Below are 17,410 nucleotides of genomic sequence, written 5' to 3' on the forward strand. Positions count from 1 at the left end.
CTCACAATGTGCTGATACTCCACTCAATGTTTTAATCCAGAATGTAATAATTACATGGAACGACTCTTATATTAAAGGTATAATTTTTCATCAAGAAGGAGGAGCTCGTTCTATTCAGCAAAAATAAGTAGAGGAAGATACCTGGAGAAGCCCAGTAATTCAGTTGAAAGGACTGATCAACTCTTTAGAGCCTTTTCCCCAACAGAACAAAGTAACATTTCATTCTCTTCTTTTAGAGTTCCAGGTGAATTTTCTGTATGAATTGTGACATTAAATAAAAATGAAAGGAGGCATGAAAATGCAGTTGCAAACTTTCCTTTTGTTGGCATTCCAGACAATGCCTAGCACAGTGTGTACATTTAATTGATTCATTATGTTCTGATGTGACTTGGCCTGGATATGTTGATAAGCAACCAGCCAACCAGAGAGTTCTGTTTCTCTCTTCCAACATTGAGTTGGCAGCAAAGGCTTTTCGAATATATTGTTAAACCCATGACTATTTCCAGAATAAGTAAAGTTTTGCAGTTCTTCTCCTTATCCCTATGTGAAAACAGCTTAAAAATTAAAAGTATCAAAAGCAGTTTTGAAGAGAAAAAGAGGTAACAAAAACAAAAAATGTTAATCCAGGAAAAATATGAAAAATGGAGGAGGGTCTTGCTGTGATGATGGGAGTTTTATGTGCCAAATAAATCTACATAAGCTTCAGATTCCCTTTAGAAATTATCATTTTTCTGATTATAAAAGCAACACAATCTTTTTTTGTAAAAACATGAAAAAATGTGTAAATGAATAAAGAAGAAAAAAATTATCCTAATTCTATGAGTCACAGATAAAACTGTTAACTTTCTATTGTATTTTTATTCATCGTTGTGCATATGTAGTATTACAAAATTGGGCTCCTATTGTAAATAAATATAGGTTGGTACCTTACTTTTATCACTTATAGTTATAATGATAAATATTACTCTTTATTCTTAAATATTAATTTAAATATGATTTAAAGTATGTTGTGTTTATGTATCTAATATTTGAAGTTAGATTTTAATAACTTTTAATTTTATAAATATAGAAACAAACATATGTTTTCAGTTTTGTTTGACCCTGTCAATTTCTTGATGTTGTGATTGTAGAATAAGAATTATTGAATCAAAGAATAGAAACCTTTCTAGGCCTTTGGTATACTTAGCTATATGACATTCGGAAGAGTCATACCAATTTCTTAGATCAGTTATGATATCCACTGGCAGACACTCTCACTCTCTTCCTGGAGTTGTGAACTAAATTTTATGGGCTGGATCCAGACCCATGCCTCATAGGTTGTACCCTCCTTTATTTGTTCTGGGAGAGATGCTTCCTTTTAAGAACTGTCTCTGGAGCCCTCTTCACCTCATTTTTCCTCAGGGTAAATGAGAAGGTTTCTCAGTGTGGTGTCAGCTGTGAACACTGGAGAGGGAAGCTGATTCTGCTTGAGGGTTTGTCTGTGGTTGGGGCACAGCTACAGGAAGATGTTATAGCCATCCAGCAGTAGATGGGAGGAACAGTGGTGCCACCCATTGAGTGGCTCCTTGAGAAGCAGCCAATAAGAAGACAGAAGAGGTGAGGAAGGAGAAACAGCAGAGGTTTAGTGAAAAACACAAGTATAGATATAAATGGGTCCTGCAGGCAGTGCTGGTGTCAACCAGAGGCAGTTTTCCATACTCCAGCATGACTGGCACATGGAAGGGGCTTAGTCAATGAATGCTAATTTCTGACCATTTCTTGGCATGGCAGAATGAGTGAATGAAGGTGACAAGTTGAGATATATGGAATGAAGGAAATTGATGCATTAAATAAGCTAATGTTTGCGATTCATTCAAATCTAAAACAGTAATAAAATACATTTCTTTGAGTAAAATACATGTCTTTATGAATAGTCATTAGTTAAGGCAACTTTCACGAGATAATTTAATATTATTGCCTCCTCAGGAGGCAGGATGTGTAAAGGTATCAACCTTTATTCCCAGGGTATATGGGGGGGGGGCGGGTTCCTGATAGAACAATTGCCCCTGAGTGTAACCACGGTGAGTTACAATCTTTAAAATATGGCTAGGACACTAGAGCTCCTGCATGAAAGTTTTGTCCAAATTTTTGAATCTCATTCAAAGCACCTCTAGAAAATGAGTGCAGATTGTGGATGTGGGGAAAATATGGCAAAAGAGAAATATCAACTGCAAAGGGTGGTAAAGTAAGTATTATAATTCTATATTTATCATTTAGAGTTTATTATCATGGCAAGTGACAGGTACCCACACTAGACCCCCTAAGCCTTCAACTGGTACTAGACACCGTTTTACCAAGACAGCATTCCTCAGAGCACCTTTGATATCCTTCTTTCCCAGAGTATAGATAAGGGGATTGAGTATGGGGGTGACAAAGGTGTAGACCAGGGCGACTTGGCAGTCCTCATCATCAGAGGTGCCAGACTGGGCACTCAGGTAGGCCAGGCTGCATCAGCCATACTGCAGCAAGACCACAGTGAGATGGGAGGAGCTGGTAGAGAAGGCCTGGCAGTGACCCTCAGCAGAGCGGATGTGCAGGATGGCACAGATGATGAACACATAGGAGACACAGGTAAGCAGGAAAGAGACAGTCAGCACCAGGATGCCCACGACATAGAGGATGGCCTGGTGCACGTGGATGTCGGTGTAGGCCAGCCACAGGACCGGAGGCACAACACAGAGGAAATGGTTGATTTCCTGGTGGTGCCCACAGAAGGGCAGGGTGAAGATTAAGGATGTGAGCTGCAGGTAAAGGAAGAGGGCCAGGCCCAGGGCACTGGCCACCATCTGGATGCACAGCTTCTGGGTCATGACAAGGGTGTAGTGCAGTGGGTAGCAGATGGCCATGTAGAGTTCATAAGTCATGACTGCCAAGAGAAAACAGTCTGTGCTGCCAAGGGTGACAAAAAAGAACATTTGAGCCCCCCAGCCAGCCAACAGAATTGGCTTCTGGGTCCCAAAAATGTTAGAAAGCATCAAAGGCACCACAACACAGGTGTAGCAGATTTCCAGGAACCACAGATTGGACAGGAAGAAATACATAGAAGGGAGCCGAGTCTGCACATCACCCAGATGATGGCTGTGTTGCCACAAAGGGTCATTAAGTAGAGGAAGAGAAATGCAGGGAAAAGAGGGCCTGAAATTCAGGTACTGCTGTGAATGCACAGAACACGAACTCAGTGGGACCTGACTGGTTGAGGACAGGGCTCCCAGCAAAAATGTCTCCAACAAAAGAACAGAAAAGTGCTGAATCTTTCTTAGGTGAGTTGCTTTATTGCCTGAAGAAAAGCAGGGATTTTAAATTTGATTCTTTATTTGGAATTATCTATTTAGTATCCGGTTTGCAGTCTAAATGCTTGGAATGAATTCACAATAGAGTGTATGAAATATTTTTCCACGGAAATCTTCATGAATAGGATAGATCCTCATCTGTAGACATTTCTGGTGACAAAGACATGTAGATGTTCCTGGAGAAATCACTTTTTTTACTCTGGTATTTTAAATCCAGTTGACGAGGGCTAGCTCCTTGCTTGTATTTAATTAAACTAAAGAGTTGTACAGTGATATATATATTCCAAATGAGATAAATGGATGTGTTGCTCACTTTTTGTGCAAACATTCTGATTGAAATATAACATATATACAGAGAAGTTCACAAATCCTAAGTGTACAGCTTGATTTATTTTTTAAGTGGTAAATACACCAGTGTAACCACTACCAAGGTTAAGAAATAGAACAATTCCAGTAACTTATAAGCATCCTTTAACCCTTCTTTCAGTATTTATCCCTCTTTTGACTTTTATCACTGCAGATCAGTTTAACTATGGTTAAATTTATATGTGCAATAACAAAGTATGTACTTTATTGTAACTGACTTCAACATTATGTCTGCAAAGGTTATTCTTGTTGTTTTGTGTAGCAAGACATTGTTCTTTCCATTGTTTTCTAGTATATATCAGAGAGACTAGAAGCACCTGGGCCCACCTTCACAGGAACTGAGACATTAGTGATAGCCATTACTGTGACCTAGTACAGGCATGCTGACACAGAAGCTAGCAGATGCCATTGAATTTCTTCCTGTGGTCTGTTAGCACAGAGGTTTGCCCCACCCACTAGAGCACTTATTTAATCCAGCTCAGCCAAGACAGGCAGCCCACCTTAGGGACTCACCCCAACCACCAGCAAGCCTACAAGGAACTTGTGGGCCCACATAGGTGGGTTGTATAGGACCTCTGTAGCAGGGTGAGTGGGTTTGCCTCAGTGGGGTGGGACTTGCACACAGGGTGGGACTACATTGGTGGGATGTGTGGACCTGTGGGCAGTGGGATGTGTCAGCTGGAGCAGATTTGTGCCACTGACCATCTCAAACAGTCACAAAGGGGATCTGCTCCACCTTCTAACACCTGAAAGGATTATGTGCTGCCACACCTGGGGCCAACCCCCCCACCCATAGTTGCACTCCTGAAATATCTAAGAAAAGCCTTGCAGACTGGAGGCCTACAGCAACTGTGAGCCCCTGAGCCTAGTAACCAGACATGCTGGGGGTATAACTCACTTAAGAGAAAAACAGCAACAGGTGTGTGCTACTAGAACTTGCAGCCAGCCATATTGGGGATTGTACCAACTGATAAAGTGACTAAAGTGATGATAGCAGCCGCATGCTGCTGAGCCTTGCAACCAGCTGGCCTCAGGCCAGCTTAGCTTACCCATGCACCCACAGCAAGAGCAACCCTGACACAACAGAAGGTACACATGTGGCCCACACAGAGGACACTCCTGGAACATTTGGAACTGGTGATGAGAAGGAAGACCATTGCTGGGCCCCATAAGGCATCTCTTACATGAGGCTACCTCTCTCTGATCAGGAGAGGTAGCTTATCTACATAATACATAGATACAAGCACAGAGAGGTACACAAAGTGAGGAGACAAAGGAATATGTTCCAAATAAGGGAATAGGACAAATCTTCAGAAAAAGAACTAAACAAAACTGAAATAAACAATCTACCTGATAAAGATTACAAACTAATAGTCAAGGATGCTCACTGATTTTGGAAGAAGAACAGATGAACACAGTGAAAACTTCAACAAAGAATTGAAAAATATAAAAAAGCACCAAGTATAATTGAAGAATACAATAACGGAAGTGAAAAATTCACTATAAGGAATCAACAGAAGAGTAGATGACACAGAAAAATGAATCAGTAAGCTGGATGAAAGAGTAGAGGAAATCATCCACACTCAACAGAAAAAAGGGAAAAGAATTAAAAAGAATGAAGACAGTCTAAGGGACCTCTGGGACAACATCAAGTAAACTAACATCCATATTATAAGTGTCCCAGAAGGAGAAGAGAGAGACAAAGGGGCAGGGATTCTGTCTGAAGAAATAATAGCTGAAAACTTTTCTAATCCAAGGAAGGAAACAGACATCCAGGTACAGGAAACACAGAGAGCACCAAACAAGATGAACCCAAAGAGGCTGACACTAAGACAAATTATAATCCAAATTTCAAGAATTAAAGATAAAGAGAGAATCCTAAAAGCTCCAAGAGAAAGGCAACAAGTTACACACAAAGGAAATCCCATAAGGCTATCAGCTGACTTCTCAACAGAAACCTTATAGGCTAGAAGAGAGTGGCAAGATATATTCAAAGTGCTGAAAGGAAAAAACCTATAGCCAAGAATACTCTACCCAGCAGTTATCATTCAGAATGAAAGGAGAAATGAAGAGTTTTCCAGACAAACAAAATTAAAGGAGTTTATCACCAATAAACTGGCCTTACAAGAAATGTTAAAGAGACTTATTTAAGTGGGAGAGAAAAGACCACAAATAGGAGAAGAAAGTTACCAAGAAGAAAAATATTTGCCCTGGTAAGACAAATATTCAGTAAAGGTAACAGATCAACCACCTATAAAGCTAAAATGAAGGTCAAAAGACATAAGTACTAAAAACATAGATCTCCATGATAAGAGGTTAAGGGATACACACATACACACAGGTTAAATATCATATCAAAAACAAAATAGGGGAAGGGGAGTAAAACTGTAGGCCTTTTAGTAAGAGGTCAAACTTAAGAGATCAACTTAATAAAAATTGCTCTTTACATAGTTTATTATATATGAATCACATGGTAATCAGAAACCAGAACCTATAATAAATAACATATACACATAATAAATTATACATACACAAAATATAATAAATATATACACAAGAAATTAAGAGAATGGAATCCAAACATAATACTAAAGAAAGCTATCAAACAACAAGGGAAGAGAGCAAGAGAAGAAGAAAGGAACAAAGGAGAATTACTAAATCACCCAGAAAAAAGTAACAAAATGGTAGTAAGTACGTACTTTTCAATGGAAACTTTAAATGTCAATGGACTAAATGCTCCAATAAAAAGACATATGGTGGCTGAATGGATTAAAAAACAAGACCCATATATATCATGCATACAAGAGACACACTTCAGTCCTAAAGACACTCACAAAGTGGAAGTAAAGGTGTGGAAAAATATACTCTATGCAATGGAAATGTAAAGAAATCTGGGGTAGCAATACTTTTATCAGACAAAACAGACTTTAAAAAAAAAACTATAACAAGAAACAAAAAAGAGTACTACATAATGATAAGGGGAACAATCCAACAAGAGGACATAACACTCATAAATATCTATGAACCCAACATAGGAGGACTTAAGTATATAAAGCAATTATTAACAGACATAAAAGGAGACATTTAAAGTAATACAATAATGGTAGGGATCTTTAACACTCCACTTACATCAATGGATAGATCATCCAAAAACAAGATCAAAAAGGAAACATTGGATTTAAATGACACATTAGATCACATGGACTTGGCAGTTATATACAGAACACTCCATCCAAAAAACCACAGAATACACATTCTTTTTCAATGCACATGGAACATTCTCCAGGATAGATCACATATTAGGGCACAAAAAAGTCACAATAAATTTAAGAAGATTGAAGTAATACCAAGCATCTTTTCTGACCACAGTGGTATGAAAGTAGAAATCAACTACAAGAAGAAAGCTGGAAAAGCCACAAATATGTGGAGATTAAAAAAATGCTACTGAACAACAAATGGGTCAAAGATGAAATAAAAGAAGTCAAAAAATACCTGGAGACAAAAGAAAATGAAAATACAACATGCAAAAAATTTATGGGATAGAGCAAAAGCAGTACTAAGAGGGCAGTTCATAGCAATATAGACTACATCAACAAACAAGAAAAATCTCAAACAACCTAACAGTGCCCCTAACGGAACTAGAAAAAGAAGGATAAACAAAGCCCCAAAGCAGTAGAAGGAAGGAAGGAAATAATAAAAATCAGAGAAGAAATAAATGAAATAGACTAAAATAAATAGAAAAAAATCAATGAAGCAGAGAGCCGGTTCTTTGAAAAGATAAACAAAATTGACAAAACTTTAGCTAGACTCACCAAGAAGAAAGAGAGAAGCCTCAAATAAATAAAACCTGAAATTAAACAGGAGAAATTACAGCAGACACCTCAGACATACAAAAAATTATAAGAGAATACTACTAAAAGCTATACACCAACAAATTGGATAATTTAGAAGAAATGGATAAATTCTTAGAATCACACAACCTTCCAAAATGAAATCAAGAAGAAATAGAGAATTTGAATAGACCAATCACCAGTAAGGAGATTGAAACAGTAATCAAAAACCTCTCAGAAAACAAAAGTCCAAGAGCAAATGGCTTCCCTGGTGAATTTTACCAAACACTCAAAGAAGACAATACATATCCTTCTCAAATTCTTCCAAAAAATTGAAGAGGACGGGAAGCTTCCTAACTCTTTCCATGAGACCAAAATTACCCAGATATCAAAACCAGACAATGACAACAACAAAAGAGAAAATTACAGGCCAATATCTCTGATGACTGCAGATACAAAAATCTTCAACAAAATACTAGCAAACTGACTACAACAATACATTAAAATGATCATACACCATGATCAAGTGGGATTTATGCCAGGGATGTTTCAACATTTGCAAATCAATCAAGGTGAAACACCACATCAACAAAATGAAGAATAAAAATCACACAATTGTCTCAATAGATATAGAGAAAGCATTTGACAAGATATAACATCGATTTATGATTAAAAAACTCCTAATAAAATGGATATAGAAGGAAAATACCCCAACGTAATAAAAGCCATATATGACAAACCCACAGCTAATGTCATACACAACAGTGAAAAATTGAAAGCTATCTCTTTAAGAGCAGGAATCAGACAAGGATGTCCACTTTCACAACTTTCATTTAACAGTATTGGAAGTCTTAGCCAGAGCAATCAGGCAAGGAAAAGAAACAAAAAGGATCCAAATTGGAAAGGAAGAAGTAAAACTGTCACTATTTGAGATGACACGATTTTATATGTAGAAAACACGAAAGAATCCATGAAAAACTTTTGGGAAAAAATAAACAAATATAGTGACGTCATTAGGTACGGAATCGACACACAAAAATCAATTGTATTTCTATACGCTAACAATGAAATAGCAGAAAAAGAAATTAAGAATACAATCCCATTTACAATCACAACAAAAAAGAATAAAATACCTAAGAATAAATTTAACCAAAGAAGTGAAAGACATGTACACTGAAAAGTATAAAACATTTTTGAAAGACATCGAAGACACAAAGAAATGGAAAGATATCCTGTGCTCACGGATTGGAAGAATTAACAGTTAAAAAACCATGCTTCCTGAAGCAATCTAGAGATTCAATGCAATCAGTATCAAAGTCAAAATGACATTTTCACAGAAATAGAATAAAGAATCTTAAAATATATATGGAATGAAAAAAAGACCCCAAATAGCAAAGCAATCCCGAGAAAAAAGAACAAAGCTGGAGGCATCACAATCCCTCACTTCGAAATATACTACAAAGTTATAGTACGCAAAATAGAATGACACTGACACAAAAACAGACACAGAGATCAGTGGAACATAATCCAGAGCCCAGAAATAAACACACACATCTATGGGCAGCCAATTTTTGACAAGGGAGCCAAGAACATACAATGTAGAAAGGAGAGTCTCTTCAACAAATGGTGTTGGAAAAACTGGACAGCCACATGCAAAAGAATGAACACAGACCATCATCTTACACCATACACAAAAATTTACTCAAAAAAGGATTAAACACTTGAATGTAAGACCTGAAGCCATAAAGCTTTTAGAAAACATAGGCAGTAGACTCTTCAACATTGGTCTTAGCAGCATCTTTTCAAATACCATGTCTACTCAGCCAAGGGAAAGAAAAGAAAAAATTAACAAATGGGACTACATCAAACTAAAAAGCTTCTGCACAGCAAAAGAAACCATCAACAACCAAAAAGACAACCTAACAATTGGGAGAAGATATTTGCAAACCACATATCTGATAAGGGGTTAACATCCAAAATATATAAAGAACTCATACAACTCAACAACAACAGAAACAAACAACCCAATTAAAAATGGGCAATGTATCTGAACAGACATTTTCCCAAAGAACTACACAGATAGCCAACAGGCACATGAAAAGATGTTCAACATCACTAATTATTAGGGAAATGCAAATAAAAACTACAATGAGATACCACCTCATGTCTGTCAGAATGGCTATAATTATGACGACAAGAAATAACAAGTGTTGGAGAGAATGTCGAGAAAAGAGAACTCTCATACACTGCTGATGGGAATGCAAACTGCTGAAGCCACTATGGAAAACAGAGTGGAGATTTCTCAAAAAATTAAGGATAGAACTACCATATGATCTAGCTATTCCACTTCTGGGTATTTGTCCAAAGAACACAAAAACACAAATGTGTGAAGATATGTGTACCCCTGTGTTCATTGCAGCATTATTCACAGTAGTCATGACTTGAAAACAAAGTGCCCATAATTGGATGAATGAATAAAAAAGATGTGGTATATATACACAATGGAATACTACTCAGCCATAAAAATGATGAAATCTTGGCATTTGTGATAACATGGATGGACCTTGAGAGAAGTCTGCTAAACTAGCAAAATAAGTCAGATGGAGAAAGTCAAATACCATATGATTTCACTCATAATTAGAAGATAGAAATAACAACAACAGTAAGCAAACACAGATACAAAGACTAGATTGATGGTTACCAGAGGGCAGCGGGGAGGGAGGAGGGAGAAAAAGGCAATAGGGCACATACATATGGTGATGGGTGGTAATTAGTGTTTGGGTGGTGAACATGATTAGTCTACACAGAAATTGAAATATAATGATATACACTTGAAATTTATAATGTCATAAACCAACGTTACCTCAATAATTTAAAAAAAACCTTTCATTTGTTTTAAAAATACTTGGTGAACTTTTAAAAAAATTTTCTTGTGATAAGAACACAACATGAGACCCACCTTATTAACAAATTTTAAATGTACAATACCTTTAATTACCTCATAAATCATACAAAAATATCTAAGTAAATTAAACATAGGGACAAAAAGAAAGTATACATTTTTAAAGGTACAGTATTGGATGACCAACTGAAACAAATGTTCTAAATTAGCTATATATTTATCTAAGGTAGTAAAATATAAAAAAATCATTCTAAATGTCCAATATTAGGGAATAGCTTAATAAATTGTAGAACATCAATACTATTAATATTAGGTAGTCACAAAAAGTATAACTTTGAACACTGAATTGAAAAAGAAAAACATTTACGACTTACTGTGAGATGGAAATACTATATGCTCTCATTGTAAGAGTGTAAAATATGTTTGTAGGAATGAGGTCATCTGAACAAATAAATATATCAGTTTAGGGTAAAAAGGGAAAATAAGTCTGAATATAGCCTTCATATGCACTTAATCACACGTTCAGTTATAAGAACCAGCACAGACTCTTTTTACTGACCATTGCCATGAATCTAAAAGGCAAGCTGTCTTCACTCACATGGATTTTAGATATTTTGAACCTTTATGGATAAATTCGATGTGCTTACTTGGACTTCAGAAAAGACCTTGACATGCACTGCTGCCTCTGCCATAAAGCACATTCCTTTCCCTTCTCTTGGCTGGTTTGTCATCTCTTAAGTCATAGTCTATCACCTCAGAGAGGCCTTCTGGAACACAAAGCAGCACTCTGCCCCTATCATATCTATCACATCACTCTTTCACACTCAGTCCCCAGTGTCCCTACCCTGTTCTGCCTTTTCTTTATAGCTTTCACCCCTCTAATATAGTATTAAATGTTTTTATTCTTATTTATTGTTTATTATCTGTCTTCCTCCCTTCAAGAATATAATCTCTATGAGGGCAAGATTGTTGTCTGTTTTGCACCCTGAAGTATCCCAAACATTGGAAATATGACTTGGCTCATAGTAAGAATTCAACAAATGTTTGTTACATATTGAACTTGTTACATATTGAGTAAAAATACACATTATTGATAACAAACATGAGACAGGGAGGCTGCATGTGGCTACAAATTAATGGCAGCAATGAGGAGAAACTATGTGATTTTAAGTACATAATGTCTGGAGGGAGGTGGAAAGGAAGAAAAAACTAAAAAAAAGCATGGTTAGCCTAAGAGTTAGTAATATAGCTACAATTACAAATATATATGTATGTCTTTAAGGACTAGGAAAATATCAGCAGAGGGAAAACTTGATCAAGAAACAAGTAGGATAAGGAAACGTGAAACCAAAGATCAGAGGGAGTGATTATGGGAAAATTCTTCATAAAATTTTTGCTTATCAAGAAAAAGACATAGATCATAGAATTTTCTAGCTGGAAGGATCCATGAAGTCCATTTAACTCAACATCACATATCACAGATGAGGAAACCCACATAAGAGCTTCACTACTTGCCCAAGGTCAACAGTTACCACATGGCAGAGCCATAACGAGACCCCACATCTCCAGATGCCTAGACTAGTGTTGAGTTAGTTCATTACACATGTTCCATGAGCTCACGCTGAAATGAATGTGTGCCTTTGACAATGCTCACTGGGAGACTGTCTGGAACACAACATCAGTAAGTTCCCTACTGGGTATAGGAAAGGAATGAGGATACCCAATTGGAATTCCCAGATAATCATTGTCTACGGTGACCATGCAGAAAAGTTGCCCATTAATCTTGATTAGTTGATCAACTCAGGAAATTTTTCTCAAATATTTTCTTTAGTTGGCTTCAGTTTAAGAGGAACCATTGGGGAAGTTCCTCCTCTGTGGGGACCCATTAATTTTAAAGAAATTTCATAAAGAACGCTAAATGATCTGACTAAATCAGAAAGATTGGACAATGAGTGGATGTATCAGAGTCTGTTTTCTATCATTTAGGAGGGGTCAGATCTTCTCATTCAGCACTTGATTTAGGATTATTCCAAGTATCATCCTTCCAAAGTATGTCCCTCTCACCCTGCTCCACCCTGATCATAAATTTCTAAGCTGTCTCTTCTCCTGAATTTTAGCATGCAAAGGACTTTCCTACATTCTCATCTGGATATTATAGAGGTATTGTATACTGTCTACTTGTCCTCTCTGGGAGATACTGCACAACATGAAGTTCATGCGTCCTCTTTCCATTTTACTCTGTAAGAAGATGATAAGTAGGGTCAACGAACCCCCTGGAAGAATTCTCTGTCCTCTGTGGCAAGAACTCTTAACATCTCTGCAAAAGAGTTAATCTGCTCTTTAGTGAATTTCCTTAGGTGGCTGATGGAATGAAGTGCCTTTTAAAGCGGTAGGGGAGCATCTCAACAGACGTAATATCTTTAATTGATTTTATTTCTAAAAATAATAAAATACAAATTTCTACAGTGCATTACAATACAATACGTATATATCAACATTGAATTGTGGAAAACAAATGAGTTATAAGAGTAGGTACTACTATCCATTTTTACAGATACAGAAAAGGGAACTCTGATAAATGGTTGAATTACCCAGCATCATATACGTAATAAGTGTAAAACTAGGATGAAACTTTGGTCTTTTGCCTTTTTTTCACTATTTATTTCACAGAACTACCCTAAAGAGTATTGCATGGACCTCACTTTTTTCAAGCAGCATCATTAAATCATCAGCATTTAATAGTGCTCTGTGAAAAAAAAGTATTTCATGGTAAAATAGAGTTGGAAAATTTTGAGGTAAAATTAAGCTGTTTGCTTTACAACAGAACCTCACAGAACTTTGATGTGCTAATATGCGTCGTGAATCTTGATAAAAGGTGTGAATGTTTTCTAAGTTGACCACAAAAACTTTTTATTTCTGGAGTCTCATGAAAAATTCTGTTCCACTTGAAGGAGCACAATTTAGAAATTCATTCCTCAGAGGGTGTTTAAACTATTTTCTTATGTGTCGTGTTCTCTTATCAGGCTGAAGTTGGCAATCATGTCTTCTAATTTTTTTAGATCCCTCCACATAAGTAAGCCCAAGAATTGAGTTCATAACACTCAGCAAATGTTTTATTTATTGATAAAGCATGGTGGCCTTATAGTTGATGAGAAGAAACTTTTTTGGAAGTTCATAAAAGGAGCACCTATCACTAGAATTGGGGAAAGATGAGGATCAGGGAAAGCTTTCTGGGGGAGATGAGACCTAAACTAAGCTCTGAAGGAGGAGTAAGACATAGCTAGGGAGTGTGGAGAAGAGTGTCCAAGGCAAATAGAATAGATGATGAAAGATCCGCAGAGCAAGAGAGGCTATGGAAGACAATGAAAGTGGTTCAGTACGGCTGGTGTGGAAAGTGAAAGAAGGAGAATGGGAAAAAAGAAATAACTATGAGATGACAAGGAGAGCATTTAACGTCCATGACTGTTAATTCTCATAACAACTGTGTAGGGTAACTATAGTATACTCTCCACAGCTAAATATCTGAGATCCATAGAGGTTAAAAGTAACTTTGTCCATGGTTCTAAAAGTAGTAAATGGCAGATCGAGAACCCACACTTTTGTTTAGAGATCAAATGTCTCCTAAAGGTGTAATCAACTTGGGTTGCCATTAGGGAAAATAGTTTGGGGCAGGAGATGTTTTAAAGAGTTCTCAAATATTTCTACAAAAGCTGTTCCTCCCCTTACCTGTGTTCATAGCACCAGACTGAATTTGGGCACAGTTTTCAGCAGCACTGCCAGATCCGTACTGAGTATCCTTTCTGCCTGGATGCTTGCACTCTCTTAACTAAGTTACACAGCCTTTGATGTAGATGAAAAGTGATATATACTAAAGGCTGTGTGTAGACCCCACTCTCTGTTAATTTGTCACGTGGAATGTGGATTCTGACCTCAGGTACACTCATAACTAGCCATAAGCCTCTGAATAAGGCTTAATCTTGGTGGATCTCAGTTTTTGCATGTAGATTATCAGAGGTTAGAACTAGATACCTCTTGAGTTCCCTTGTAGTTCCCAGGTATAGGAATTCAACTTTATATATGCTTTATAAATGAGCATGTATATGACCTATAACTTGGCTCTCTATGGTTTCAAGGCTCTCCCTAACATTTAACAAGTTTTCTGGTTTTAAAAGCATGGTGTTTATGAATTAGCAATATGCATACATTACACACTGTAATACTGCTTCGTTAGCCATTGAGGAATAATTGTTACCCGGATGAGGTTCCCAACATTATCAAACTTATTGGTTCAACAAGCACATCAACAGTTTAATTGGTATGCTTTCCACCATTCATTTATCAACTGAATCCATCCCACTCTAGCCCTTCTTTATTGCGAGTAGCAGATAAATATAAACAAAATAACCATTGGACTGAGAAAGCCCCAATCTAGGTGAGGCTGAAGGAATTGAGATATAATTGGGCTGTAGAATGAGCCACTGAAAATTGGTTTTGAAAGGAAGTTTAAAGGATATGAAATTTAATTTCAAAATAATTCAATTTAGTTCAAATCAAATCAATTGTGATAGGGATATACTGGTGAACAAGACAGGCATTCTTGCTCTTGTGGAGCTTAAATATAGCCCTGATTTAAATGTTTATCTAACCGGCATTGCCAGGAGTTGAGTATTTTAAGCATCAGCTCCCTGAGGAAGTAATATGGGCACCCAGAAATCAAGTAGATTCTGTGGGTAGTAATGATAACAGGGCTGGAAGTTTCTCTGAGAAAAGCTTTGGGGAGAGTAGTAGAAGACTGAAAATAATAAGTGCAGCTTATGGATTTGCATGGACCATTAGATGATAAAGAAACGAAGGTGTGAATGCCTCAAGCCATACTATAGGATGATAAAGATTCAGAACAGAAAAATTTATTTTCACAGAGCTCTTTTGGACATGAACTAAAGAGCTGGCACAGGAAAGATGTCTACTAAGAACTTTTGTAGATGCAATCAAACTCTCAACCATTAGCCAGATGAAATTGTTGAAATGGTCAAATATTCCATTTGTGCAAATGGACAGGTTACTTCAAAGTCAGTGGTCAAAAGAGTTGAGTGTGAACGACAGAATTAATTACTTATTGTTGAAAACTTGACCATGACAGCAATTTTCACAAAGGTTGTGCCACACATCTTGAATGATAAACCTAGTGGCAACGATAATATTTATTCTCATATTTCATAAAAAGCTGAAGAAAAAGATATGTTTCTACTGCACAACATTAGCCTCACTAACTCCTATTTTTATCAAACTCTATAGTACAAAATGTGACCAGCTAGTTTACTCACTGTACTTCATCTCACAGTACCTCAAATGTTTGCTAAGAAAAAAGCAAGTGTAACCTCCGAGTGTGAACATACATGACAACTGATGACGATCAAGAAAATGTGCAGAGGCTTTTGAAGTAATCCCCAGAGGAGCTCCAGGATCGTTGGAAAGAAACACCACAATAAGAGGAAGTGAAAAAGCTTCGAAAGTGACCATTGGAAGGGAAAACTCTACTTTGTAAGGATGAACTCTGAAGTATTTGATTTTTCAATAGATTATAACCTCACCTTGGATATATGTGCTGGTTTTTCCCTTGAAATTGCCCTGTCACGACTTGCCCTGACACGTATCAGCCTCCAATACTACATCTCGCTTTATCCACAGAAGAAGTATGTTTTGCACCAAATCTTGGCTCTTCCCATTTAGGTACAATGTTGCTCATTTGATTTTCATGTCTTAATAAGATAAAATCATTTTTAAATGTTTTCCTGAATCAAGTTCTATCTTATTTGGTTTTGATGATATATAATTACAATTCTTTTACTGAAAGTTTTCTTTTGTGACATTTTATTTTTCTTCCTTTTCTCTTTTACTTTTCTTATTTAAGGTTTAACAGAACAACTGCAAGACCTAGGAGGATACAACTCTAGAGGAGCCTCACTATCCACTCTGGAAAGATGAGAACTGAAGGGTAAATATCCAAGGGAAACCCACCATCATGAGGGGAGGGCAGTTACGTTCATTGGATGTCTGTTGTGTGCCAAACACATTTCATCATATTTGAAACATTTAATCTTCATAAATTCCCTTTAAGACTCCACATTCACATGCCCAATCACACATTAGAGAATCAAGGCTCATCAAGAAACATAATTAATATAAAAATAAATTAGAAAATAAGGGAAACAGGTTTCAAACGCAGATCTGATTACAAAAATCCACACAATTGACACTAACATTCTTCTTTCTCAACATTATGTTGAAATACCAAAGGATAAAGGAAAATTTTTAATTTATTATATGATTTCAAAGTTGCATTTGTTCATTTTAAACTTTGTAAATACAGAAAAGCATACCCAACAAACAAAAAGAACTGTGATCCCACCAACCTGGTAATACCATTGTTAACATTTGACATATGTTCTTTTATTTTTTATGAATAGATCTAATTATTTTTAGATGGAATTATGGTATAATGCATGTTTATAATCTGCTTTTTCATGAACCTTCTCAATCTTACTAAATATTTTTCCGCAACATCGTTTTTAAGCGATTGCATGTTCCTTCACATGCGTAGACCACAATTAATTTAAGCATTTTCTTCTTATCGTTATTAAGGTTGATACAATTTTTCTCCACGATATAGAAAACTGTGATGAACATTCCTGTCAACAATTTTATGGACACACTCATGGTTAGTTTATAAGAATAAACTCCTTAAAACAATATTGCTGAATCAAAGTGTATGCATTTCTTCAACTCTTCATTACATGTCACCAGATTGCACTCCACACATTCTTACAGCACTTTATCCTCCCAGGAGCAGTGTTTGGCGATATAGCCCTGCTTGCAACTCTGACAACACCAGGTATTACTTTTTTCCCCTTTACTATCAGTTTGTAAACAGAAAATAGTATCTGATTTTGTTTAATTTTGTATTTATCTGAATACTAATGACA

At 36.6% G+C, this 17,410-nt stretch overlaps 1 long non-coding RNA gene and 1 pseudogene across 1 annotated transcript in view; one reads left to right on the plus strand and one right to left on the minus strand.

The window, feature by feature from the left end:
- Positions 1-17,135, plus strand: part of LOC123277845 (uncharacterized) — a 65,185-nt gene extending 48,050 nt beyond the window's left edge. Inside the window, exons 2-3 of the long non-coding RNA XR_006515080.2 lie at positions 16,339-16,422; positions 17,070-17,135. This is a non-coding gene — a long non-coding RNA (uncharacterized lncRNA). The remainder of the gene's footprint in view (positions 1-16,338; positions 16,423-17,069) is intronic.
- On the minus strand, positions 2,253-4,055 carry LOC106822541 (olfactory receptor 10Q1-like; annotated as a pseudogene).
- Positions 17,136-17,410: the final 275 nt, after the last annotated feature.

The sequence above is a fragment of the Equus asinus genome, chromosome 17 (assembly GCF_041296235.1).
Source record: "Equus asinus isolate D_3611 breed Donkey chromosome 17, EquAss-T2T_v2, whole genome shotgun sequence".
In the NCBI taxonomy this organism is placed as follows: Eukaryota; Metazoa; Chordata; class Mammalia; order Perissodactyla; family Equidae; genus Equus; species Equus asinus.